Source organism: Dioscorea cayenensis, chromosome 1 (genome assembly GCF_009730915.1).
Source record: "Dioscorea cayenensis subsp. rotundata cultivar TDr96_F1 chromosome 1, TDr96_F1_v2_PseudoChromosome.rev07_lg8_w22 25.fasta, whole genome shotgun sequence".
Taxonomy (NCBI): Eukaryota; Viridiplantae; Streptophyta; class Magnoliopsida; order Dioscoreales; family Dioscoreaceae; genus Dioscorea; species Dioscorea cayenensis.
Genome location: NC_052471.1, coordinates 17476062 through 17485207, shown reverse-complemented (window position 1 = coordinate 17485207; position 9146 = coordinate 17476062). Strand labels below are relative to the sequence as shown.

The 9146-nt window shown below is 41.6% G+C and overlaps 1 non-coding gene across 1 annotated transcript; it reads left to right on the top strand.

The window, feature by feature from the left end:
• Positions 1-2309: 2309 nt before the first annotated feature.
• On the top strand, positions 2310-2416 carry LOC120268839. Its single transcript, XR_005539052.1, has one exon. It is a non-coding gene; the product is annotated as a small nucleolar RNA R71 (small nucleolar RNA).
• The last annotated feature ends 6730 nt before the right edge of the window (positions 2417-9146 follow it).

Below are 9146 nucleotides of genomic sequence, written 5' to 3'. Positions count from 1 at the left end.
TCAGAAGGGCAAGTCCACGCTCCTGTGCCTTCTCTAGATGAGCTCACAATTTAGACCTACGGGCCTGTGGAAAATACCCACGCCCGTGTGTTTTCTCTGGATGCCTTAAATAAATCTACAGGCTCTGCTGAAAATTCTTGAACTGGTATACACATTCAAAGCCTGCCCTACTATGCAAAATACACTAGCTAAAATATGAAAAACTCGCTCAAACGACCAAATCTTCGCCAAATACATTAACGCGCATGATTGCACCAAAAATCCATGAGAAAATCACAATAATGCATTAAAATATATAGACACCAACACTCGACACCTTATTCATGCAAACACTAAACTAATAACTAAGAAAATAGTAAACACTTTGGTTTCCTCCCAAGAAACGCTTGTTTAACATCACTAAGCTTGACGTACCTTGTCTTACCTCATCGGGGTTCATAAATGAAGGTTGCCCTCTTACCCATAGCTTGAAAGCATGAAGAGCAAAGTCTCTTATAGGTAGAGGGAGAATTATCTGGCTTAAGGCCACCTAGCAAAGGTTCATCCAATTTGTTCGATTCACACCCATCTCCAATAGCCTTGGAGCATTTCCGGTGCCGTCTCCTAGCCTTCTTCATCTTCCGGAGCATCTTCTTCATGATTCACGGAGCAGATGGTACTTCTTCTATTGGACCAAGCATCACTACTTCTTCATTGTCCACCTCTTGGTCGAACAAACCCTCGTATGGATCCGGGTTGAACATTTCCTGCATGTATTCATCAACAATCTCATCAGTAGTGTCTAGAAAATACAAAGTATCATCGAAATCGAGAGAATGCCGCATAGCTTCAGCGAGGCGGTATGTGAGCTTATCATCTCCAACCCTCAGTGTCAGCTCCCCACTGTCCATGTCAATTAATGCCTTAGAAGTGCGCAAGAATGGCCTCCCAAGTACCAAAGGTACATCCGCATCCTCATCGACATCCAACCATACAAAGTCAACCGAAAAAAATGTACTTATCCACCTTGACAAGCACATCTTCAATGATGCCCCTCGGATGTCTCACTATTCGGTCCGCCAATTGCAAAGTCATCCGAGTGGGCCTAGGCTTTCCCAAGCCTAGCTTCTAAAAGAAGGTGTATGGCATGACATTTATACTGGCCCCTAAGTACGCCAATGCCATTTCTTCACCCAAATTGCCAATGTTACATGGAATGATGAAGCTTCCTGGGTCTTTCTTCTTGTTCATCATATTCTTTTGCAACACTGCCGAGGAAGAAGCATCTAAGATCACTGAAGCACTCTCCTCCAACTTCCTCTTGTTAGTCAACAAGTCCTTCAAGAATTTTGCATACTTAGGCATTTGAGCCAATGCCTCAACAAAAGGAATATTGATGTGGAGTTGCTTGAACAAACTCAGGAACTTCTTCTATTGTTCATCCCCTTGGCCATTCTTCAATCTAGAGGGATAAGGGATTCTTGGCTTGAAGGTGGGGGTGCCACCTCCTTCTCTTTTCTTGTTCCCTCCCGACTTCTATGACCTCGGGTGCATGTTCATTGGGCTTCTCCCTCGTTAGCCTATCTTCAACCTCACGACCACTTCTCAAAGTGATCGCCTTCACATGCTCTCTAGGATTGGTCTCAGTATTACTTGCCAAGCTCCCTTGTGGCTTCTCCAATAGATACTTCGCAATTTGTCCCACTTGATTTTCAAGATTGTGCAAAGAAGCGGTGTGGTTGCGAAGTGTAGCCTTGACTAATTGAAACTTTGTATCCGACGATTGCACAAACCTAGTCAAGGCCTTCTCCAAATCATTCATTCGGGTCTCCAAACATAAAACTCGGCTCTCCATGTTTGGGGCTTGTTGTTGGTGGAAACCGGGTGATGCCATGGTATTTTGTGGACCTTGGTTGCTCCACGAGAAATTGGGATGAGTCTTCCAACCCGGATTGTAGGTGTTGCTATATGAATTCCCTTGGTTCTTCATTGCATTACCCACAAAATCAACCTTCTCAACTGAAGATGCATCACACCCGATGCAAGTAGTCATGGTGGCCACTCTATTCAAAGTTAGAAGATCTAACTTCTTACTCAACGATTCCACTTGAGCAGCCAATAAAGCTACTATATCTATTTCATGGAGCCCGGGCGCCTTTTTCCTTTACCATGCATTCCACTAATAACTATTCCTGGCCATGTCTTCCACTAACTGTCGGGCTTCTTCCAGGGTTTTACTACCCATTGTACCTCCTGTGGCAGGATCAAACAATTGCCTTGTACTCAGATTCAACCCATTGTAGAAAGTCTGAATAATCATCCATTCAGGAAATCCGTGCTGTGGCCATCTCCACAAAAGATCCTTGAAGCAATCCCATGTCTCAAACAATGACTCCAACTCCATTTGTACAAATGATGAAATCTTATTGTGAAGCTTGGTTGACTTCCCCGGAGGAAAGTATCTAGCAAGAAAATCTTCAACCATCTCATTCGACGTCATGGTGGAGGCCTTGGGCAAAGAATGTAGCCACTACTTTGCTCTTCCCTTGAGAGAGAATGGGAAAGCCCTCAATCTGATAGCATCATCTGATAGACCATGAATTTTCAGCATATCACAAACTTCCAAGAAGTTCTCTATATAGTTGTTTGGATCCTCATCGACCAAACCATTGAACTGCGCTGTTTGCTGAATCATTTGGATAAATGCTGGCTTTAGCTCGAAGTTCGGAGTTGTAATCGAGGGGCGCACAATACTCGATTGTGTGCCCAAAATTGAGGGTCTAGCATAATCAGAAAGTGTCCTCTATTGCTCATTCTGTTCTGCCATATTATCTAACCCTTCCACTTCTATCTTAGCTTGATTAGATGGTTCTTGTACAGATTCCTTTCCCCTTCTTTTGAGTATACGTTCAAGTTCAGGATCTCCTTCAATCAATATCGAAGGATTCCCTCGGGTCATAACCTGGAGCTTCACCAAAAGAAAGAAAACAAAATCAGAACGATGATAGAAAAGAAGATGTGAAATAGAATGAATGAATGAATAGCTAAGAAAACAAAGTGCAAAGTATCTCTAAATGGCTACTCTCTGGCAACGACGCCAAAAACTTGACAACGCCCCTTGCGTATGTCACGCAAGTGCACGGGTTTGTCGAAGTAATAAATCACAGATGAGTGGGTATCGTATCCACAGAGAGTAGAGAATAAAAACACTTAAATTGTTTCTTAACTAAATGAAAAGTGAATAGTGATTTGTGTGACAAAATGTGATGTAACAAAAGTAAAAGAAACAAAAGAAAGAGTGCAAGTAAAGGGGAGGTAAGGCAATTGATATAAGTGGGGTACCCGGATATTGTTCCCTTTAGACGGTGTTGTGAAGCTTGATCATCATCCTCTTGAGAGCTTCCTCCTTTTGAGAAAAAAAATCCTGAACAAAAGATGGGAAGAAACCCTAAGTCATAGAATTCAAAAGGAACTTTCTAGCTTGACACGGTCTGAGCACATTCATGCTCAGACCGTGCTCTTTTGTGGGACTTCTGAGTGAATTGTCTAAGTTTCCACTAGAGAAAAACATGGGGCAAGCACAACTGCGCTATGTCTGTGCATCACTTGAGCAATACTGTGCAAGGATAACACGGGGCGTGCTTCCCCTTTGAGCAAAGGGTGCTTCAATTCAGAGAAAATCACTTTTCTGAATTGAAGCACCCTCTGCTCAAAGGGGAAGCACGCCTAGCATTATCCATGCATGGTACTACTCCGACAGTGCTTAACTTGGAAGCACCCCCCTTCTTGGTTAGCTTCTCAGGCATCTTTAGATAATGATAACCACGGGGACAGAGCATAACCGTTCTCTATCCGTTCTAGGCTTGGATACTTAGAAATTCTGCATTCTTTGCTTGTTTTGTCCTTGATTTCACTCACAGTTGCATTAAACCCTTAATTCCTACACCATGAACAATTATACCCAGAATAGCATCAAATACATCAGAATGTGCTAAAAGACAAGCAAATAAATGAATTGGGAGTAAGAAAAACAAGATATGAATTGCATTCATCAAATACCCCCACACTTGAATAATTGCTTGTCATCAAGCAATCTCACATCACTCAATCAAAAGAAAAGATGAGTTCATCACTTCTAATCTCAAGAAACTAGAAAATTCTTAAACATAGAGGGAACAACAGGGGTTAGAAGAAAACATGAATACTCAACAAAAGGCTACACTCTCAATTCAAAGACATTGTGTGTGTGTGTGTGTGTGTGTGTGTGTGTGTGTGTGTGTGTGTGTAACCCTAATTTGTGTGCCCCATGCTTATAAGGAGTCAATCAAACAACAATGGACCTTAATTTGACAACACATGGTTGGTAGTCGCTTTGTACACCCTAGAGGTAGCCTTCTCTCAGTAGGTCATCAAACGTAGACTTGTAATGGCCAAAATTTGACTACTCAAGAGCGGCTTTCACTCTTCTAAGGTGATAGTTCTTTCTACTATCTTTTTACACAAAAATTTTAGGAAAGACCAGTAGGGCATTCCAAAAGGAATTTTGAGTTCCCAATCTTTTTTTTCATCATTAAAAACAAGATAACTTGGTTAAAAAGGGGTAGGAAGTCATCCTCAGGCAAATGGCTCCACACTCAAGGTGATGTGATGAAACTTACAATTAAGCTCCAAATAAGTCACTAACACACAAGTGTCCCCCTAGGTTTAAGAATTTCTAACAAAAACAATCATAGATCATCCTTAGTTAAGCACTCGTTACAATAGGCATACAAAGTAAAACAAACCCTCCCCCATACTTGAATAGTGCATTATCCTCAATATACAACCATAAGCAATGAAGACATGTAAGTGAGAACAAAAAAAAGAATTAAAGGGGAGTTTATCCAACTTTCCTGAACATGGAGAGTTATGTTACCGCTCTCAATGTGTTTGCCAAAATCCTACAAAGTACATAATTCTTGAACACGGAGAGTGATGTTGCCACTCTCAATGTACTTTCCAAACTCCAATCAACCACACAGAATCCATGAGATGAGATAAGAGGCACACAAGTGAAACTCAACATCACAACAAAATAAAAGCAACAAAAGTAAAAATACAGAAAGTAAATACATAATTGAAACAAACCAAAATGCCAGTTTACCAAAGGACTCCCCTTGCTAACTGAACTGAATAAATCCACAAATACTAAAATGAAAGAAAGTACAAGTCCAGAATAATAAATAGAAATACCGAAAGCTACATAAAACTCAAGATTGAGCACAGTCGTCTGGTGGATCTGGTGTGGCTACTCAAACAACAAGGTGATGTGAAGAGGATACTGAATAACAGTCGGCAATACGCTACAAACTCCATCCCAACCACTGAATAGAAAGTGGTTCCTGCAGGAATAGAGGATCATCTCCCTTTGAATTCTCGATCAATGTGGGTGATAGTGTATGCTCTAGCATGGAAGATGATGGCATAGGTAGACCTAAGTTTTGCAGACTGAGGAAAGTGATAGGGTTATATTTACCCACAACAGTCAATCGATCCACGTTCCCTAACAGACCCATCCACCGAAGTAGGCAGGTAATGTAAGGGCCGGGAAAAATAGTTCTTCCTCTAAGGTAATTCTCCTGATAGAGAATGTTGTCGGCCATGCTCAGGAGGTAGTGAAATTCATGTTGATTAATAACCCCAGTACTATGACTCTTTCCAATAGTTGTTCCACTAAGTAACGTATGAATGACTTTGAGTGCAGGTGACATGAGAGATGATGCCTTGGAAATGCTAGGCATGAAGTGAGAGAGAATTGTGCATAACCTCGCCTAACGATGCCCTTATGTCTCACCAAGGAGTCGAGAAGAATGGAGTTGGCGATACTTATTGGTGGTGGTGCACTCCTCCTCGTAGAGACCCATGAAAAGAGAAAACTTTATGTAACTCAAATGATAGTCATGTCCATGGGTCAGAAGTTGATAGCATTAGGTTTGTCCCAAACATCGTGACCCATTTTCTGTCAAACATGGTGAGAACCTGCAAAGTTAGCTCATGATAAACTGCCTCATAAATAGTGAACACATGTCTCCAAGCTCCCACATCCAACAATCACTCCACATTCCCAATCAAATGGAAGGATCACAAGGCGCCCTAATCAATGGCTTGCAATTTCCTTAATTGATGTGTAGATAAGTAGGCAAATCACTCATGCTAATTGGATGACTCGAATCTTATGTTCAAAGTTGGTTCAGTGGCGATCCTCATCGACATTGCCTACAAAAGAAACAACCTTGCATTAGATAGACTTTCGATAGCTGAAAACAAACATGTGAGTGCTTATAATCAAGCATAATCATTCTTTGGTTGTCCCTGGAGGAGTTGACAGTTTTCAAAATTCAATGATCTAGTGGATGAGGTAATTCAGGGCACAAAAAACCACACAAGGGCAAGTAGCTCAAGATATTGGCAACTAGGGAAACAAATTGAAAAAAAAAACGCAAAACCATCCAAAGTGGATAAACCATTAAAAACTCAAAATTACTAAGCCGAGTGGACAATGCAATAGATGCAAAGAAAAAACAAGCCCAATGGCGGAAAGAATCAGCACCCTAAGAGAAAAATTAGTAAACGGATGGGTGGAATAACAAAAACAATCAACGAAGGTGATGGAAAAAATAGCTATTGAGAGGAACAAAGAAAGAGAAGAAGGAGAAGGCAAGGCCAGCATGGGCAACAACTTAGAGACCTAGGAAGCACTGTTGTGCTTCGCACGTGTTCTAGGTAAGGTATTTTAAATAGGAGAAGCATGGTCATGCTGACCCCATCCTTCCTAGCTGTGATTATCTTGGGAAAATACTCAGAACCTCCAGGTAGTGGAGCATGATTGTGCAAGGAGCCCACAAATTGTGCTTCATGAGAAGAACGATCATGAAAGAAGCTCAAAGACTGTGCTCGGCTTGGAATTCTCCTAAAGAACAAGTTAGAGAGAATCACAGCTTGAGCATGAGCATTCTTTGCCAGTGCTCAGCTTGAATTACATAAGGACTTAGGTTTTCTCCGAGCCGCTCAATGGAACAAATTACTCTCTTGAGCCACCACAAAAGCAACACACAAAGTTGACATGACGAAACACACATAGAGGACCAATAATGATGAGAACACATGCAACAATCAAACCAAAGCAAAACTAAACTAAAAAAAAACACAAAATAAACCTTAGGTTGCCTGCCAAGAAGCGCTTGTTTAATATCACTAGCTTAACATACCAGCTAAGCTCATTCAAGGATGTCTATGGAATAAGAATGCTTTAGATGTTGCGAATAAGGAAGGATCTTCCCTCATCACATAGGGCTTCAACTGATAACCATTCACCTTGAATGTCCCCTTAGTAAGATGAGAGATTTCAATTGCACCATGAGGGAAAGTTTGGTTAACTGTGTATGGTCCTGATGAATAGGATTTAAGTTTCATAGGGAAAAGTTTTAATCTCAAGTTGAATAGCAGGACTTGTTCTTTGACATGAACTATTTCTCTCTCCTGACATGACTATCATGCAGATGCTTTGTTCTTGCTTTGTACAGCACTGAATTCTCATAAGCATTTTGTCAATGTTCAAGTAACTCATTAAGTTGAAATTTTTGCTTCCGTTGATCATCCCCCATATCGAAGTTCAAAGATTTGATAGCCTAATATGCTTGATGCTCTAACTTAACTGATAAGTGCTTGTGCATAAGTAATATGAAGTATACTTTTCTTATATTGAGCATGACACGTCCGAATATGCGTGTAAACCGCAAGTGAACGGGTGTCGAAGTAATAATTACCCCGGTGAGTGGGTAGTCAAATCCACAGGGAACAGGGCTACTAGTACTAACTTCTTCTCTGCTTTCTAACCTAATGATAAATGGAAAGGTGTGGTGATCTAATGTGCGAAGAAGTGAATACCGGAGATGAATATGCAAGGGTTAAATGGATGGAGATCTCAATCAGTAAAAGTGGGGTATTCGGGCAATGCTCCCCCTAGGATTCAGGTATTAGGTACCGAATAAGCAAAGTGTTTCTATGATGAGTAAGTTAAGTCGTGGAAATCCAAATATAATCGGATCCGGCCTCCCGATCACCGATACTAGTCCCCTACGAGGTCCCGGTGGAGAAATCACTCAATCTCAACACCTCACACCACATATGACTACAAAGCACTCTAGGGATTCCAAGAGGTGTATCTGATTCCTAAAGATTGATCCAACCCTAATTCCCGGCGAAGGATCCTAACCCCCTACAAGGTCCCGGTGGAGAAATCTCTCAATCTCACACCTCACACCAAATATGGTTGCATAGAGCCTAAGGAACGGAGATAGAATACACTCAATCGGAAGGGAGAGGGGACACTCTACTATCTCATGACTCATCCTCTCAACCCTCTTCAATCTTGAAGTTCTAACTCTAATGGAGACCTCTCTCACATCAAAGTAACAAATCATGCAAATCCAATCAACCACAAGGATTAATTAAACAAGCAAGCAATGAGAATACAAGATTAAAACTTAATCAAACTCGGATTAAATAGAAACACTAAGCAAATCCACAAAAGATGAGAATCCTAGGGTTCACAAGCCCAAATACCGTCTAGGGTTTTAGCTCTCCATGAAGCAACATACAAAACACACCATCAATGAATGAAAGTACATTAAAACCATAGAAATAAACACCCTTATATATGAACTGATGGCCTTGATGGAGAGCTTCGACGCCTTGAAGGACCCACTCGAAGCTAGGTTCACCGGTGGCTTCCTTGATGCTATGACGGAGGAGGAATCGATCAAAGTTGGTGACGAAGCGCCTCAAAGCCGCAAAGACCTCCTCTCCAAAACCCCTAGCCATCTCACCCTCAAGAGCCGCACAAAAGATGAGAAAGAATAGGGCAAAACGGCTATTTATAGGCCTTAGATCGCGTCTGTCACGTGCCCTCACGCGCCCATGTGGATTTTCCACGCGGTCGCATGGGCTGCAGAAATTTCCACGCGGGCGTGTGAATAGTAATTTTGTTACAGTACTGCTACAGTCAAATTGCTACAGTCTTTTTCACGAAACGCGATCCGAACACTCTTCTCTTAAGGCCACATGTCCGGGCACACGTCCATGTGGTAGGCTATAAAACTTTTTCTTCATCGACGTATCTTTGAGAG